This window comes from Mus caroli, unplaced genomic scaffold, assembly GCF_978045245.1.
Source record: "Mus caroli unplaced genomic scaffold, Mus_caroli_1 scaffold_15, whole genome shotgun sequence".
Taxonomy (NCBI): domain Eukaryota; kingdom Metazoa; phylum Chordata; class Mammalia; order Rodentia; family Muridae; genus Mus; species Mus caroli.
In genome coordinates this window covers 10,659,893-10,677,188 of record NW_028227270.1, presented here as the reverse complement: position 1 = coordinate 10,677,188, position 17,296 = coordinate 10,659,893, and positions in this window count along the sequence as shown.

Sequence of the window (17,296 nt, the reverse complement as noted above, 5' to 3'; positions counted from 1 at the left end):
AAAAGATCAAGTGGAATCCCAGACACTGAAACAAGAAGCTGTAACATTGAAATTGCCTTGGAGACTCAAAGGTGTTAAAGATGCCAGAGCCATGGGACACATGCTGAGGAAAGCTGCTAACAGGGAGTGGAACCAGCCCAGGAGAAAGCAGTTTGTTGCAGTCAACAAAGATGAAAAAGGAGTGGATCTCTGAAGAGCGCTTTGACATCAGCCATGGAGATGCAGAGTTTGGAGTTTACCCAGCTGGTTTCCTGCCTTGCTTTGGGGATTACAGTTAATTAAGTTGAATGAATCTCAGAAGAGACCTTGAAGTTTGGACTTTTAACATTGTTGCTACTGCTTTAGACTATGAGGACTTTGAAAGTTGGACTAAATGCATTTTGCATTATGCTATGTTTCAGTATGGCCCCCATAGACTCATGTTTTTGAACAAGTCTATGGGGACCAGGGAGTGGAATGTGATGGTTTGTATATCCTTGTACCAGGGAGTGGCACCATTTGAAGGTGTGGCCTTGTTGGAATAGGTGTGACCTGGTTGGAATGGGTGTGTCACTGTGGGTGTGGGTATAAGATCCTCACCCCAGTTGCCTGGAAGTCAGTCTTCCACTAGCAGCCTTTGGATGAAGACATAGAACTCTCGGCTCCTCCTGCACCATGCCTGCCTGGATACTGCCATGCTCCCACCTTGATGATAATGGACTGAACCTCTGAACCTGTAAGCCAGCCCCAATTAAATGTTGTTTTTTATAAGACTTACCTTGGTCATGGTGTCTGTTCACAGCAGTAAAACCCTAACTAAGACAGTGAGACACCTTATAAAACAAATAACTTATACTGTAAATGTATTTTAACTATTTTACTGTTTATTCTATTTCTGTAGTGTTGATTAACTGCTCTGAGATTTCACTCCTTCCTAACTCTTTGTCAGCTCTAACATTTTCATTCTCTCCCCTGTGTTAGGCTTGCATGGTGTTTTCTCACTGGTCCGTTTTTAATGATTAATCCACTCACGGCCAGGTAGTGTTACATTTAACACATGGAACTGGGATTCAATTACCTGTACTGTATCTAATAGACTGAAACAAAGGGATCCCTCTGTGCAGGCAGCCCTGCAATGCAGCTAGAATCTCCTGCCTCCCTCCCATGTGTAGTGTCTGAGACAGGCCAAGTTCACACCCTGCAGCCTATTCAGATGCATTGGACCCTGAGTTTAGAAGGCACTAACTTGCAGCATTCTGCCCTCCTGGCACAGTCCTGAAATTTCTAACAATTTTATCTTTGAAACTGTATTATGCCTATTTCCATTGGTAGGAGATTCACCTTGAGAAAAAGTGATAAATGATGTTTGGGGATTTTGAAAAGAAGCAAAACGATCATCTCAAAAGCTTGGGCTGAGGCATAAGCTGTGGAATAGAAGAGAGGAGCAAGGTAAAGTGGCTTAACGTTGTTGAGACTCTTTCAGAAAGGTTTTGTTGTTGTTATTGTTCTGGTTGTGGAGGTTTTGTCTTGTTTTGTTTTTCTTTCTTATAAAGGAACTCATGTATCCCAGGCTGGCCCCATTTTGCTATTTAGCCCAGGATAGCTTTGAACTTCTGATCTTATATCTCATCCCTACATATACTTGGACTATAGAGGTGTTGTGCTACCATATTTGGCATTTGATTGATATGTTTGTCATTATTTTTATTTGATTTTTGTGCACTTTTCTATAGAACCATCTTCATCCATGCAATATAAAATGGGGAATAACCAAATAATTAAATCTAAGCAGAGTTAAATGCTTTCTAGGAAAGTATAATACTGATAGTAAGGGTCCCAGCAGAGTCTATAGGATGGAAGTTACATGAGAAAGAAAATGATTTGACCTCAGAACTGGAGCTAATGATGGGCCAAGTGGATTCAATGGTTGGATGAACTGTTTCCTCGGTTGGACTGAAAAGTAGAAAAGTTGGAGATCTGTGTGTAGTATCACATGTGAGCAATCAACAGCGCTATTGCTGGTAAAATATGGACTGAAACAAGCCTAGGGTGCTGTGGAGGAATGGAGAGGTTCGCCCCACGTGAAACATGGTTTACACTCAGTGTCAAGGGGAACTGGAGAATGTATAGTTGTGAAATCCAACCCCCAAGTAATAACAACAAAATTGAGAGGAGGAGATGACGGTGACCAGGAGAGGCAGTGAGCATTTGTGCCTGATTCTGAGCAGTTTCAAGGTGCGTCTGGCTGATGGTGTACTGCATAGCTGTCATTTTAACAGGACAGGCACAGAGGGAACAAAATCTCCTTCATGCCAAAATCTCCTTTATGCTAAGACAGATCAGGGATCTGGTGGGGTTGGGAAGTGGAGGATGCATGTTCTCTTATCAAATAGTAAGAAGTAAATGGACAGGAGGAAATAGAGTGGCTTTTAGTAATTTCAAAGTACTTTGTTTCATTAATGCATTTTAATTCACTTAAAATACAGAGTCTGTCACAGTCAGGAAACTGGGAGCAGTAGGTTGGATTCTTTCAGCCTCACTTTGTGTCCATATTATTTTCTACTGAATCACATCTGGTAATTTTGGGAGGATACAGGACTACATCAAGATCCTACTATTATGCAGAATATTTTTGATCCAATCACATTATTGTGTCCTAGATAATGGAAAGGCAATTATCATATTCTCTGGTCGTGCAGCTAACAAACATGTCTTGCTGTGCGTTGAGTGTGGAGCTAAATAAAGTGAAGCATAGTAACAGACATACTATTATGCTTGGCCCAAAGACTCGTAGACTCTGAGCAGTGATGTGGTATCATGGCAACTGGAAACACTTGCATCCGCCAACAATGCTACAAGGGCAAGAAGGGAAGCGCATGTACTATGTCTAGTCTTCAACTGAGAACATATTTATCTCGTAGCGTTCAATTTGCAAAGTCAAATTTCACTCTGGCTGTGGAATACTGGGCTCCATCTGGATCTCAACATGTCATAAAGGTCTACAGGCTTTGGAACTGGGTCAATGAAATCTGGGTCCCAGAGCTCCAGGGACAGCCACTGTTATGAGGACACAGATGGTGGCACTGTCATCCAACCTCTCTCTTCAGAGTGGCCACATTTCAAAAGCAGCTGTAAGGGGAAAGACCCTGTAAAGTAGATTGCATGCTAAACTGCTTCTTTGTTGTGTGTTTGTCTTTTGACTGTGTGTGTGTGTGTGTGTGTGTGCATTGTGTATGTCTGTGTGTGTGTGTGTTCTGTACGTCTGTGTATCTGTGTGTGTGTTGTGTATGTCTGTGTTTCTGTGTGTCTGTGTGTGTGTGTTAGTGGAGATTGAACGCATAACCTAACACGTACTAGGTAAATACTTTGCCACTGAGTCACATTCCCAGCCCTATTTTTTTTTAGCAGTGCTGTTCTCTAAAGCCAGAACGAAGTAAACTATCTGTGAGCGACAACATGCAGTCATATCCCATGCCTGGGTGTTCATGGTTTGTTATGCTCTGGCCATCTTGAGCTGATAGCCACACTGAAACACTAGGCAAAGCAAGAGTCAAGTCTTTTACATCTGCCCAGATGTTCTGGATCATGGGCTGCATCACTGAGATCATCAGGATTTCCTTATCTGCATCAGAAGCAGAAGAAATATCCTTAAAAAACATTTTTTAATTAGATATTTTCTTTCTTTACATTTCAAATGTTATCCCCTTTCCTGGTTTCCCCTCCCACCTCCTCCTGCTCAACAACCCACCCACGCCCACTTCCTGGCCCTGGCATCCCCCTACACTGGGGCATCGAGCCTTCACAGGACCAAGGGCCTCTCCTCCCGTTGAGTTTCTATGTGATGCGACAAAAGACCATGGAGCATCACATGCAATCACTGAAATACTGACGTACCGCAGGCTGGCCTTTATTTTTTTTTAAGTAGCTTTTGCATTAAAATTCTCACCTGAGTGTTTAAGGAACATATTTACAATGGATCATAAGTGAATTCCTATTCTCTGCCAAACTCATCATTGTCTGGAATTGCACATAATTGTAGATGTTAGTTGCTTTAAGAATCATAGTTTTAAACCTAGGAGAGGTTTTAGAAGTATATCAATACTATCAATAGTGCATTGAATTCTTTCTTTCTTTCTCCCTTCTTCTCTCTTCTTCCTCCTCTCCTCCCTTCCCCTCCTCTCTCTCTCTCTCTCTCTCTCTCTCTCTCTCTCTCTCTCTCTCTCTCTCTCTCTCTCCTTCTTTCTTCCTTTTGTGGCAAGTTCTCACATGGCCTAGGATAGTCAAAGAAAGTTTCTCCTTAGTGGAGGATGACATTGAACCCCTGAACCTTCTCTCATGCCCTCTGTAGTGCTGGGTTATAGGACTTTGCAAATATGTTACAGTCAGAGACAGATAAAATATAGACTAGAAAATATAATGCTTGGTGAGCAAAGACCAAGAATATACTGTAGATTATTTTTCTTTATTAAATCTCTGGTTTTAAAAAAACTGGTCTTGCCTAAATGACCCTTCACAAAAAAATTAGAGAAAGGAGTATATTTTGTGCCATTTGGGAGCTCTAGTTGTTCATATAAAATGGTGGTTTTCTTTGAACGGATATTTGATGGCATCTTCTGTTTAAATTACTAAGTTTTTAATTTTGGCCAGTATTTTTCTATTTAAAAACCAAACCAAAACAGAACAAAAATCCTGAAAGCTCAGGTAGTTTTGGCACCCAGTGGAAATTCAAGGTTGCTTTGAGTGGTACATGGGCTTCTTGATGCTTTTATCAATTTTGGTGGAAGCTCTCCAGCTCTCTTGAGATGACTTTATGAGGTCATTGCATACAGATGACTCATCGTGCTGCTGCTAGAAAAGAACTTTGGGAATAAGCCATACGGAGATTTGAAAGAGCCTGGTTTCTCTTTATGACAGTTATGCAATCATAAAAAATAGCCTTGAACTCTAAGAAATGAGCCAGGCTATTAGAAAATGAACCTGTTTACCTTGATTAACTATATACAGTTTTGCCTCCATATTATTTGGTTCCTAAAAATAATAGATTTTTTTTCCAAAATAATGTGACCATGTCTACAGACATTTGCAACCTTAATGAGGCAGATGCCAACCTTAAAGACAAACTTCTACAGCTATTGACTTTGATATTCAAGACTAAAAGTCCATTTTAGACATGGTTATTCATGGATAATAATTTATTTTTTACAAAAGTACATGAGAATCTCTTGCTTATTGTATGGGAGCATCACCTGTCAATAAAAGGCCGATGGACTATTAACTGAGACAGGAAATGGGAGGTGGGAGTTCTGCCAGGGAGAGGGGAACTCTGGGATAGTCTGGCCACTCTGAGGAAACAGACTCAGTTGTCAAGCTGAGGAGAGGTAACCAGCCATGTGGTACAGAATAAACAAGTTAATTAAGTTACAAGCTAGTCAGGGAATGAGCCAAAACTTGTGGCCTAGACATTTATTCACAAATAATATGTCGCAGAGCCATTATTTCTGGAACTGAGCGTGGGTGGAAATCCCCACAGTTAACACTGATGCTTCTCTGGGACATTTTTTAATAACTCTATTTACAAGAATTCACGTGAAACTTTGGGTTCTTTTCCTTTGATGTTTGAGGCACAGGTGATATTCTCAAACAGTTGTTGTGTCACTCAGGTTCCACTCCACCACTGTGACTTACAGCCATGAAAATGTTGGTTTTCATCCAGGATGCTTAATTTTCACTGACTCAGTAAGCCAAGTTCGTGTCTTTTCCATTGCAGACTCTATTGTTTGCTGTTGACCTGTGTGACCGTCCTAAGCACCAGACTCCTCTCTGAATTCCGAAGGCCATTGTGGATTTCCAGGGTTGGTCTGAAGTTTTAGCACTCTACTTTCAGCTGCTAAGAAAGAGAATATTTCTGTCACACTGTCTCAGCAGAAGGTTCACCTAAACACAAGCATTACAATAATCTGAGAAATCATAAGATCATTGCAAAGGCCTCAACCGCTCTTGGTGCGTCCTTTTCATGGCTATTTTGATTAACTTATTATTTATCCATAATGTCTTGGAATCCTTCCAGACCTCAAACTTCTGATAACACATCACATACAGGTTTATTGGCATTAAAAAGTTTGCAGTCCTCTATCCCTTAATCAGCTGAGGCTGGTTCATTAACCCTTGACCTTTGACTTGACATCTCACCTTAAATAATAAGGGCTTCCATGTTTGTTTGTATATGGAGATTTTTTGTTCTAACCTTAGGGTGATCCTTCAAAGTCTATCATCATATATGGAAACCAGTAGTGATAGTGGTATGACTATTAAAAGATTTTACTAAGGCATGCCATGTAGGAAAAGGTAAGAACTATGAGAAGCATCATTACCACATGGATTATCCAACATTCTAAATGTTGACCATAATTCCATCATCCTAACCAAATTCTGTTGCTACAAATCATTGTGAGGGGTGTAGTGCTTGCTGCCAAAGTGCTTGCTGCCAAGTTCAATGGCCTGAGTTCAGTCCTAAAGACCCACATAGTAAAAAGAGAGACTCAACTCCTGAAAGTTTCCCTCAGGTTTGCATGCACTTAGTAAATAAATACATGTATATTTAACTATTTGTTTATGTTTTGGAGACTTTCTTATCTGAATACTATATTTATATTATTTCTTCCCCACTCTTCTGACTTGTAACTCGTCTCATGTCTCTTCTCCCTCTCAAATTCATGGCCTCTTCTTGTTTTATACACACACACACACACATATATATGTGTGTGTGTGTATATATATATATATATATATATATATATATATATATATATATGTGTGTGTGTGTGTGTTACAATTCCATATTTAGAAATCACATATATGAAATCCATGAATATTCATCAGTATATGAAATATATGTGAATATGTCATATGAATTTCATATATACACATATGTTTTTTCAATATATACACACACACACACTGTCTAGCAGTTTGACACAATACAGCATATAAACACTACCAACAATATAATAGACCCAAAGGAAAAAATGTAAAGGAGTTGAAATATATGTGTGTGTGTGTGTGTGTGTGTGTACACATACATAAATTTGGTCCATTTGTGGAGCACAAATAACACTAAATATAATTTTTTGACCATGTTTCTGATAAGAAATAATCATTCAGTATTTGTTATATGATAATTGTACCAGGTACAAATATTCATTGGTTTATATCTCATTAGTTTAAAGGAAATGAAAGTAAAATTAAACACAGTTGCCTCTCGTTATTAAAAGTATTTATATTCTATAGAGTTTCCATGACTTCAGAATCAGCAATAGTAAATCATTGCTCTCTGGAGAATACACGGTGACTTTTCCATAAACCTCTAGTAACAACATTTTCACCATATTCTCATTGCACAGCCTAGTTTTATGTGTTTCTATTTTAAAATACTGCAGGCAACATATATTACAGGTCATTAAAATTGAACTCCTGGTCAAGAGTATATAATTTATACCAGAAGGAATTGTATATAACACAGGTATTTGCATCATAAGGCTCACTATAGGTTTTTGTTTCTAGAAACACTAAATACTCTTTCTAGCACTTTGACACAACACAGCATATAAACAATAACAATATCATAGACCCAAAAGACAAAATGTGAAGGAGGTGAACTAAATAGATCACAAAAAGTACATAGTATAAGTCAGAGACAGGAGGACAGACATTCACCTTGTTCAGCCTTAGTCAGAAATCTCAGGCAGGAATGTGCACAATGGATGATTCACCTTCCTCCTGCTCTCAACCTGTGTGTGTCCAGAAATGTCCACTAACCATCCTGATCACCGACCTTGCGGTTATAAAATGATGTTTAATCTAGAGATGAGTTCACGATTGAGGAATCCACAAATACTTGACTCATTAGAGTCAAGTTGAAAATATAATGAAAATAGATTTTAAGCATAAATTAATTACATATTAATTAACTTAAAATAAGGGCAAAAAAAACCCCATCATTTTTGTTTTGGGGATCTTGTACTCCAGGCCCCAATGCTAGCAATGAACACACAACAAGTATGCCGTGTATACAAAAGGACGCCGGGAAGATGATGGGTAATTATTTGGAATTTTAATTTCAAAAGATGAGTGGAGATGCCAATGTTATGGAAAATCAGGAGAAACATGGGAAATTCTTCTCCTGCCTCTGCTTTTCTGCCTTTGGTACCCAGAAGGAGGATGGAGACACTCTTCAGGTTATCAAGAAAGAACATACATATGTCCAGAACACCCCAGTGAGCTGGACCATGCTCCCCTTGTCACTGCCTTCTGAAGTACAGCTCTGTGGTTGCACACATGCACAGGGGCCATTGACTCCGCAGTACCTCATGCAGTGCAGGGAAGAAAATAGAAGATGCACAGTTAGTTCTGTTCATAGCTTGTCAATTGAGAGCTATGGAAATTCACATCTTCACAAACAAAAATAATATCGAGTGTCTAAGAAATACAAGAGATCCTTATCATAGAAGCAAATCGATGCATTTTAGCATTTGAAACTTCTTTTCTGGTAAAAATGAAGCACATTTGCTCAAGGTTATAGAAATAATTACTTGCAGGACCTAGATAAATGGAATGTACTTTAAATGATAAATTTGTCTGGAAGAATATATATATTTATATATTCCAAATTTAAGAAAAATTTTATTTTGGTGAAGGTGGAATTGTTAAAGTGTCTGTGTGGTGTATTTAAATGTCAATTTAGTACATCTTGAAAATGAAGCACATTTGTTAAAAGTCACTGGCGGTTTAATTTATAGATGAGAAAGCCTGAATGCAAGCAAAGATCACTTATCTAAGTGCTGTAAGCCTGAGAAGTTAGTCCTGTGTCAGACCTCTGCCAAATCAACCTCAAGGATGGATCCAATAACATAAAATAAAATAATGAGACAGCTAGAAGTCTGTGTATGAACTACTCTATAATAGCTTTTATCTGTAACAGAAGACATATTATTTATAAACTGACTATAAATCAGAATTATCTAATCCAATTAATAAAGAGCTCAAGAACACATTTAAGAATGGCAATAAATAAGTAACCCACCTTAAGCATATGGGAGAACAAATTAGGGGGAAAATGCTAGTTATCTCAAATGATTAATAGCTCTAATATAAAAAGAATTTCTAAACAGAAAGAATAAAGTATTTAACTTCGAAGAAAATGAGCTAAGAAAAAGAACAGAGAACATGCACACACCCAGAAGTACAAAAGGCTACTGACTGTGTGGAAATGTGGTCAGCCTTCCTAGTCATGTTTTAAGCAGCACACTGGAGGAACTGCACCAGCCTGTCACCATCTGAGCCAGTGTCATGCCCCTGCATCACTCTAGCCTCCATCTCAGTTCTGCATGATCCTCTTTTCTCTCTTCCCTTTTTCCATTATCACCAGCAGTAGTGGATTAGGTCCCCTCATGTAGGAGCATGGCCTCATTTTACATCTGCTGATAATTCCTGCAAAGTCCCTGTTTCCGGATAAAGACCAAAACTTGAAAGGATCTTTTACATGTGTGGATAAACCGTGATATATCAAAACAATGAAAATCAATGTAGTTTCGTAGGAATGATTTACAAATCTTTATACTTGTATAAAACCATCCTGATAGGATGTTCAGATAAATAGCAACACGGAGAAAAATATATGTGATGTCTTCATTTAACTTGTACCATATATACTTTGTATAGAATTTCAAAACATATATTTATTTATAGTTTTTAAAATACATTTACTTTCATTTATGTGCACCTTTACGTACATTGGTGTTTTGCCTGAGTGTCATGTCCACGTCAGAATGTTAGATCTTCAAGTTACAGAGTTGTAAGCTGCAATGTGGGTGCTGGAATTTGAACCTGGATCCTCTGAAAGGGCAGTCAGTGCACTTAATCACTAAGTCCTTCAGGCTCTCCAAACATTTATAATAAAGAGAGTTACTTAGTTATGGAAGGCATAAAACAGATTAGAAAATAGAAGAAAAGTTTCTATGGATACCATGTGAGGTGTTCATTTGACTTCAGAATCCTGTAAAGGTTTGTAATTATAAAGCAAGTTAATATAAAAAGTAAATTCTAAACATAAAAAGCAAAAATATAAGAATATAAATCCATGTAGAGTTGGTGGAGTGGTAAAGACAATTTCAATGTACTTATCCCTAAATAATATGTATTCTCTAACTATATGCACAAGAATATCATAAACAGAGAGTTGACCCAACTGCACTTAACCCTTCATTGACCTCAAGTGTCATTCACATAAAAACGAATGAAAGGAGTCACGATAGATAGGGAATAGTTCTGAGTTAAGAGTGTTATAAAGCAAACATGTCATGATCAAAAATAAAGTTATCAGTGACTACTATAATCACAACTAATATATGTAGAAGCCAACTTTAATGTGCCTTCACCGTCTAAAACTGGGGCCGTCTTATAAACTAAAGAACTAAAGAACTAAAGAACTTGAAGTAAACCACACCAAACATACTTCAATCTAAGAATCCATGATTCTATTATAAAATGAAAATAAAATAAAAACATCGGCCACCACCAGCTTCATTAGTTAAAAAAATCAACAAGTCAAATGAAATAAGTATTTACATACAAATTATATCTCAAGGGGATGAAATAGTTTGAATTAGAGAACCTTTTATTAATAATTCAAGAATTACATGATGACTTTGTATCCCATATTGAATTAATGGTTTTAACAATAATTGTTGGTGTCTGCGAATACCAAAAATGAAAGACAAATAGCTATTATTATACAGCTGCTAATAGAAGTAGCCATCACCATTTCTAAACAAGTCTTTAAACAATATTAGCTTGTAACATGAATAAACTCAGTGATGAATATTTCACAAGAGAAGGAAATTCTAGATGTTATTAAAATTGGCACAATAGTAAAAAATCCACAATATAGGAAAAACTACAGTACACACTATCTGTTTCCCTTAACAACTTTCTAAAACAGTCAAAGAAACTGCGGAAGAGAAACACAAAAAACACAAAGCACAAGATTAGAGCAAAATACTCCAGCGTTAGATATTCATCCAAATCAAAATAGTAATCATTTGGGGTTTCAATTCAAACCATATGAGCATTTAAAATTATCACCGGAGTTTGTAGAATTGAACTTTGAAGTTTGACTACCAATTGGTAGTATCATTGGGCTCAGCATAGCTTGTAATAATACCCATACAGTTACATTACAAGCAACGGGCTCTTGTCTCTTAAAACTCAACATTGAGATTACAGCTGTAATCATATCAAATCTGGGATTTGTTTTACAACAATCAGGAATTGGGAAGAATAAACAGGAAGGGAAAAAAAAGTCAAGGTGCCCTTGAACTGTTGATCTTGATGGTGGGTTCATAGAAAATTGAGTATACCATTGCCCCTGCCCTTGTGTATGTGTGTGTGTGTGTGTGTGTGTGTGTGTGTGTGTGTGTGTGTGTGTATGTGTATATATATATATATATATATATATATATATTTCCATATAGTTTTCTCTATATATTTACTGTATGCATGTGTTACATAGTGAATATATACTTTGATACATATTCTCAGTGTGTCTCTATGGAAATGTTTATTCACGTACACATGTAGATAAGTGCATAAACCTATGTGATTAAGTTAACTTGATAGGGTTCTGGTCCACCCATTTACACTATCATTCAGTGTATTGATGCTGAAAGAGCATTGGTTTTGGGGGTAGTCATCACTGCTCTTAACATCAATAATCATTATCAAACTAAGCTAAAGGATTTACCAACACATACGGGGATTCCATAGACAGTACAGGACACAGTGATCACAAAGATTCCATTTAATCTCCCAGCCCCAATCACTGTTCAACCCTTCATGTTCCGTTGTATGTGCATGGAACAGTCAGGATAGTACGGGATTTGAAATGTTCTTTCTGAGCATGTGCATCAGAGCTGAAATATGTCACCACTGACATCCACTTCCCTCCTGGGTCATGCCAGATACCTCGTGCGTTTGACCTTTTCACTTGATCGGGGTTTCTTTTTCTCACTAAATTAGTTTGTTCGTTAGTGGTAAAGTTCAAAGTGTGACGAAGAAATGGCTAAGAAATGGCTAAATTGAGCCAGGCGTGGTGGCACACTTGGGAGGCAGAGGCAGACAGATTTCTGAGTTCGAGGCCAGCCTGGTCTACAGAGTGAGTTCCAGGACAGCCAGGGCTACACAGAGAAACCCTGTCTTGAAAAAACAAAACAAAACAAACAAACAAACAAACAAAAAAACAGAAAGAAAGAAGAAAGAAAGAAAGAAAGAAAGAAAGAAAGAAAGAAAGAAAGAAAGAAAGAAAGAAAGAAAGGAAGGAAGGAAGGAAGGAAGGAAGGAAGGAAGGAAGGAAGGAAGAAAGAAAGGAGGGAGGGAGGGAGGGAGGGAGGGAGGGAGGGAGGGAGGGAGGGAGGAAGGAAGGAAGGAAGGAAGGAAGGAAGGAAGGAAGGAAGGAAGGGAGAGAGAGAGAGAGAGAGAGAGAGAGAGAGAGAGAGAGAGAGAGAGAGAGAGAAAGAAAGAAAGAAAGAAAGAAAGAAAGAAAGAAAGAAAGAAAGAAAGAAAGAAAGAAAGAGAAAGAAAGGGCTAAATTGTCCTTTTCACCTCAGAAACAGATTGAGAACAATGTTAATAACAAGCATAATGAGCAGAAGCCCTGCCACGGTGGCGGCCAGAGGAATTAAGGCTGCATCTTCTCTTCTAGGTGCACACTGGCTTTTGCTGCTCCTTCTCTCTTCATCTCCATGTTGGATTCTTTTTTGTTGTTTGTTTTAAGGCAGGGAGGGAGTACTCACCTGTTTGTGCTTTCATGTGTGTTTATTTGCGTCAGGGTCTAAGTGCTGATTGACTAAATAGCATGGATGTGTTTGACTTGCCATGATCCTTGTACAAACAGTAGGTTCCGGTGGCTCTTCCTCAGGACTCTCCTGTCAGTTTCCTTGTTCCACCCCGCATTCTTCCTTGAGACCTTCCGAATAGGGCCCTGGAAGGAAAAGGAGGAAGGTCACACCGTTATGACTTCCTTCCTCACGGGCCTTTACATTTTATTACTTTTTCCAGGAGTGTGCTAACGCTGAGAAATATTTGTCTAGTAATTCTGGGATGATCCATTGCTGGCAATGCCATCCCTAAGAGTATTTCTTTTCCTGGACTAGGGTCCTGGGGGCTGTGTGCCAGGACCAGAAGGTCAGTTGTTTGTGTCAGGAATTACCTCATAGGATTTAAATGTCAAATAATTGTTTTTCATTAATACAGACTCTCAACGTAGTATATTCTTTAACATTATTTTTATTCTTCCCTGTCTCTCTGTCTCTGTCTCTGTCTCTTTCTATCTCTCTGTCTCTGTCTCTCTGTCTCTGCCTCTGTCTCTCTGTCTCTCTCTCTGTCTCTCTCTCTGTCTCTCTCTCTCTCTCTCTCTGTCTCTCTCTCTCTCTCTCCCTGGTGTATATGTGTGCTGTATTGTTGTGTGTGTAGGTGTGTTTCTGCCACATACATAAAAGTCATCAGGGGACACAGAAGAGTCTGGTCCACTGAACCTGCCATTACAGATCGAGCTTGTGTGGATGTCGGAACAGAATTCAGGTCCTCTTGAAGAGCAGTGAGCATCCTTAATTGATGAACCATCTCTTCAACAAAAATTACATTCTTTATGATTAAAGTTTTACATAATAGATTGATTAATTGATCTTTTTGAGCTTGTCCCTTGTCAAATTATGTGAAACCCAAGTTTGCTCAAGAATTCATTGAAGAGGCGTAAAAGACTGCTCAGTAGTCAAAGCTCCTGCCGCACAAGGCAGAGAAGTAGAGTTTGGGTCCTCAGAACCCATGAACTTAGTGAGTATGGGACCTTCTATGTTATTTATACCCCAGAAAGTAGACATAAGACATCTTCAGAGGAAACTGGCTAAGTGGACTAGCTGTATCAATAAACTCTAGGTTTTATTGAGAGGTCTGGCTTCAAAAACTAGTGTGGAAGAATGATGGAGAATGACTCAGGATATACACACATATGTGCATCTGCATGTACCAACATATATGCATGCATACATACATACATACATGTACATACACATGAGAGGAAGTAAAGAGAACCCATTTAAAGTATCTATAGCCATGCATCTCTCTATTTAAAGTAAAATAGATATATTCAGGTGAGATATGTTCTCCTTAATAGAAACTTCTAATAGAAACATCAGTTGGCTCGTGCTCATTTTAAAATTGCCTCCAGTCTCACATTATCTGGCTTATTTTATTGATGAGCATAGTAAATATTTCTCCCAGATTTTTAGGCTCAAAATCTATTGACTTTACTATATCCTCTTGGGACTAACCTCCATTTTCTCAAAGTTCTCTTTGAATTGATTCCCAGACCAAGAACAATTTATAGGCTCATATGGCCAAGCAAGGCTTCATACTGATGGTGGGTGTTGGGGGCATGGTCCATGACACTTGACATTGAGACCCCAAAATTATCTACTGCCAGGCTATCAAGTGTAGCAGCTTTTATTGAAAGCAAAATGAAATAATGATAGCAGGTAGGCTTCCGTATCAGGATAGCTTAATATCTATTGGTTAGTCTCATACAATATGATAATTATCACTATATGATAATCTTTAAATTCTCCTGTCAGCAAATGGAGTTACATTGGCCTACAGAAGACGCCAATTCAAATAGAAATAAAATGACTCATCCTGAAGTGATCACAGCCACAAACCTAATGATTGCCTTGAATAACAACTGAAACACGAAGCTTTGTTAGCTAAACGCCTCTTGACACCAATCATCATGAGGGTGCTGAGAAGAGGAACCATGATAAGTAGCAAATGATGGCTTCCTCAAGGTGGATATGTCCTAATCCACAAAACTCTAAGCATGCTACCTTTCGCATTGAGATTTTGGGGAAATTATGCTGATTCTCAAACTATGTGGCCAGGAAACAAAGGTCAGACAGCTGCTCCAGGAATGGTCCCTTCCTCTAGCCTCACACCCAGGCATATTAAATCAGAGACTGATCAACTGATGTTCTGTTGAGCATCAGTGTTTCTGGATGTGAGGCTAAAGAAAGTCGCACCAAGTGCAAAAGCATTTTTGTATGCCCCAAGAACAAGATAACAGGTTCCCTGTGGAGTTGCCAGGAAGAAACACAAGCTCTCTGAACACTGATTTTAGTCTACTGAGACCCATGGCAGTCTGCTAACAAGCAGGACTTGATAAATCAATATTCCCAGCTACTAAGTTTATTAGAGTGACCCAAAGAAACCAGCCCTGGCACTGTTCCTATGCATGCTGAAGGGAGTCCTCGTGGATCTTCCTTCTTCCATTTATCCTCCTTGATTTTCCCAGGCATTTTGTCCTAATTAGTCCTCAGCTGTAGACAGGATCAGTTGGATCTATCATGTCCCTGCTTGTGTCCTTTAGCAGTCCAAATCACATTCAGGGAAGAGATTTTTTTTTTTATGAAAAAGATTTTAAAGGAATGACAAAACGATAACTGTATTGTGTGCTGTTCTAAAGCATATGTATGTCTTTAGTTATGTTAAGCATAGCTGCTACTACAAACATGTAGCACTTCTTAATGGTTTAAAAATAGTCAAAATCCTTTTTTCTATTTCCTCTTTAAGATAAGAAGTGTGTAGTCTCTCACTACTGTCAGTTCACTGGTAATGCACTAGTCCTTTCTCTCATATAACCGTAACTTAGATTTTACTGCCCAGACTCTCCTTACTCCTTGTCCATCCCCCCTACTTCCCCCCCCCCCCCCGCCACACACACACACACAACATCTGGTAATGCCATTCTCCTCTTCAGCCCCGTGAGATCAACTTTTATAGATTTAATAGATGACTGAGATCACATGGTACTTTTCTGTGTCTTCTGGCTTATTTTTCCCCAACATTATGATCTCCAATTGATTTTTGATTTTTCACAAGTAACAAAACCCTCATTTCTTCCTCTACTCTTTTAAACAGGCTGGCATCATGTAGCTCTTGCTGGCCTAGAACTTGCATCAATATTCCTTCCTCTGTCTTCCACGTATTATGATCCCAAGAGTGTGCCACTATGCCAGTTTCATTCACTTAATTGCTAAAGGGTATTATAATTCACACACACACACACACACACATACACACACACACACACACCACATTTTCCTTATCCATTCGGCCACCGATGCATTAAATGCACACTCAGATTTACTCATTCCTCTATGGTCATAATGCAATATTATGGTGGCAACACCATTATCTCATTTCCTTCAGGATAGACACCAAATAGTGGGATCACTGGATCTAGTGGGTTTGCTTTTAATTTGGGGAGATGCATTCATACATTAGTTAATGTATGAATTAATTATAATTAATTCATGCATTAATTTGGGCATAACATATAGCCCAGCTGACCGTGAGTTTGGTTTCACTTTTCTCTGTGAGCTATTGACTAATTTTTCATCCTTTTCCCAAGAGCTATTCATCATGGAATAAGCATGTACCTCCCTACTTGTTGGAGGTAAGCACTATTCTATGGACCTGCCAGACGTTTCCGTATATCCTTTTAAGAAATATTTATTAAGGTCTACTGCCCATTTTATACCAGATTTTTTTTTCTTATTCTCATTGCCATTTTGTTTAGATCCTTTTGTATTTAGCCCTCAGCTCCCTTTAAAGGTTAGGTCCAAAGATATTTTCTTCCTTTCAGGGCTTGTGTCTTACCATCTCCTACACTGTTGAAGCATTTTGGTTTAATGTAAACCCATTCGTCAGTGTTTGCTTTGGATCTCTGTGCTGGTGGGGTCCTGCCTCCCAGATGAATACCTAGTCCAGCAATCGGAGGAGTTTCGCATGAGTTTCCTCTTAGTGCTTTCACTGTGCAGGGTCCTCACATTTCAGTGTTTGCTCTGTTCTGAGGGAACTTTTATAAGAAAAGGCACATCTCAGATCTGTTTGCTCTGCTTCTGTCAGCCTGCAATTTCATTTCAGGCAACTGATGTCCCCTCCTTGCTCTGAGGCAAAGACTCTGAAACTTTCTTTGTTAATACATTCCATAGTATCATAATGAACTTTCCATGGTATCCCAAAGGCACCCGTAAATGCTTAATAGTCCCCTTTATTACACACTTGATTACAATTTGCTGGTTCTTAAGAACTTAATGAATATTTATGTTCTAACTTAATGGCCAGTTGAGACATAACTCTTATAAACCGAGAGGAAAATATTTAATTGTTTTTCTAAATAGTCACTATTTTAATGGGATATGTTGAACTTTGG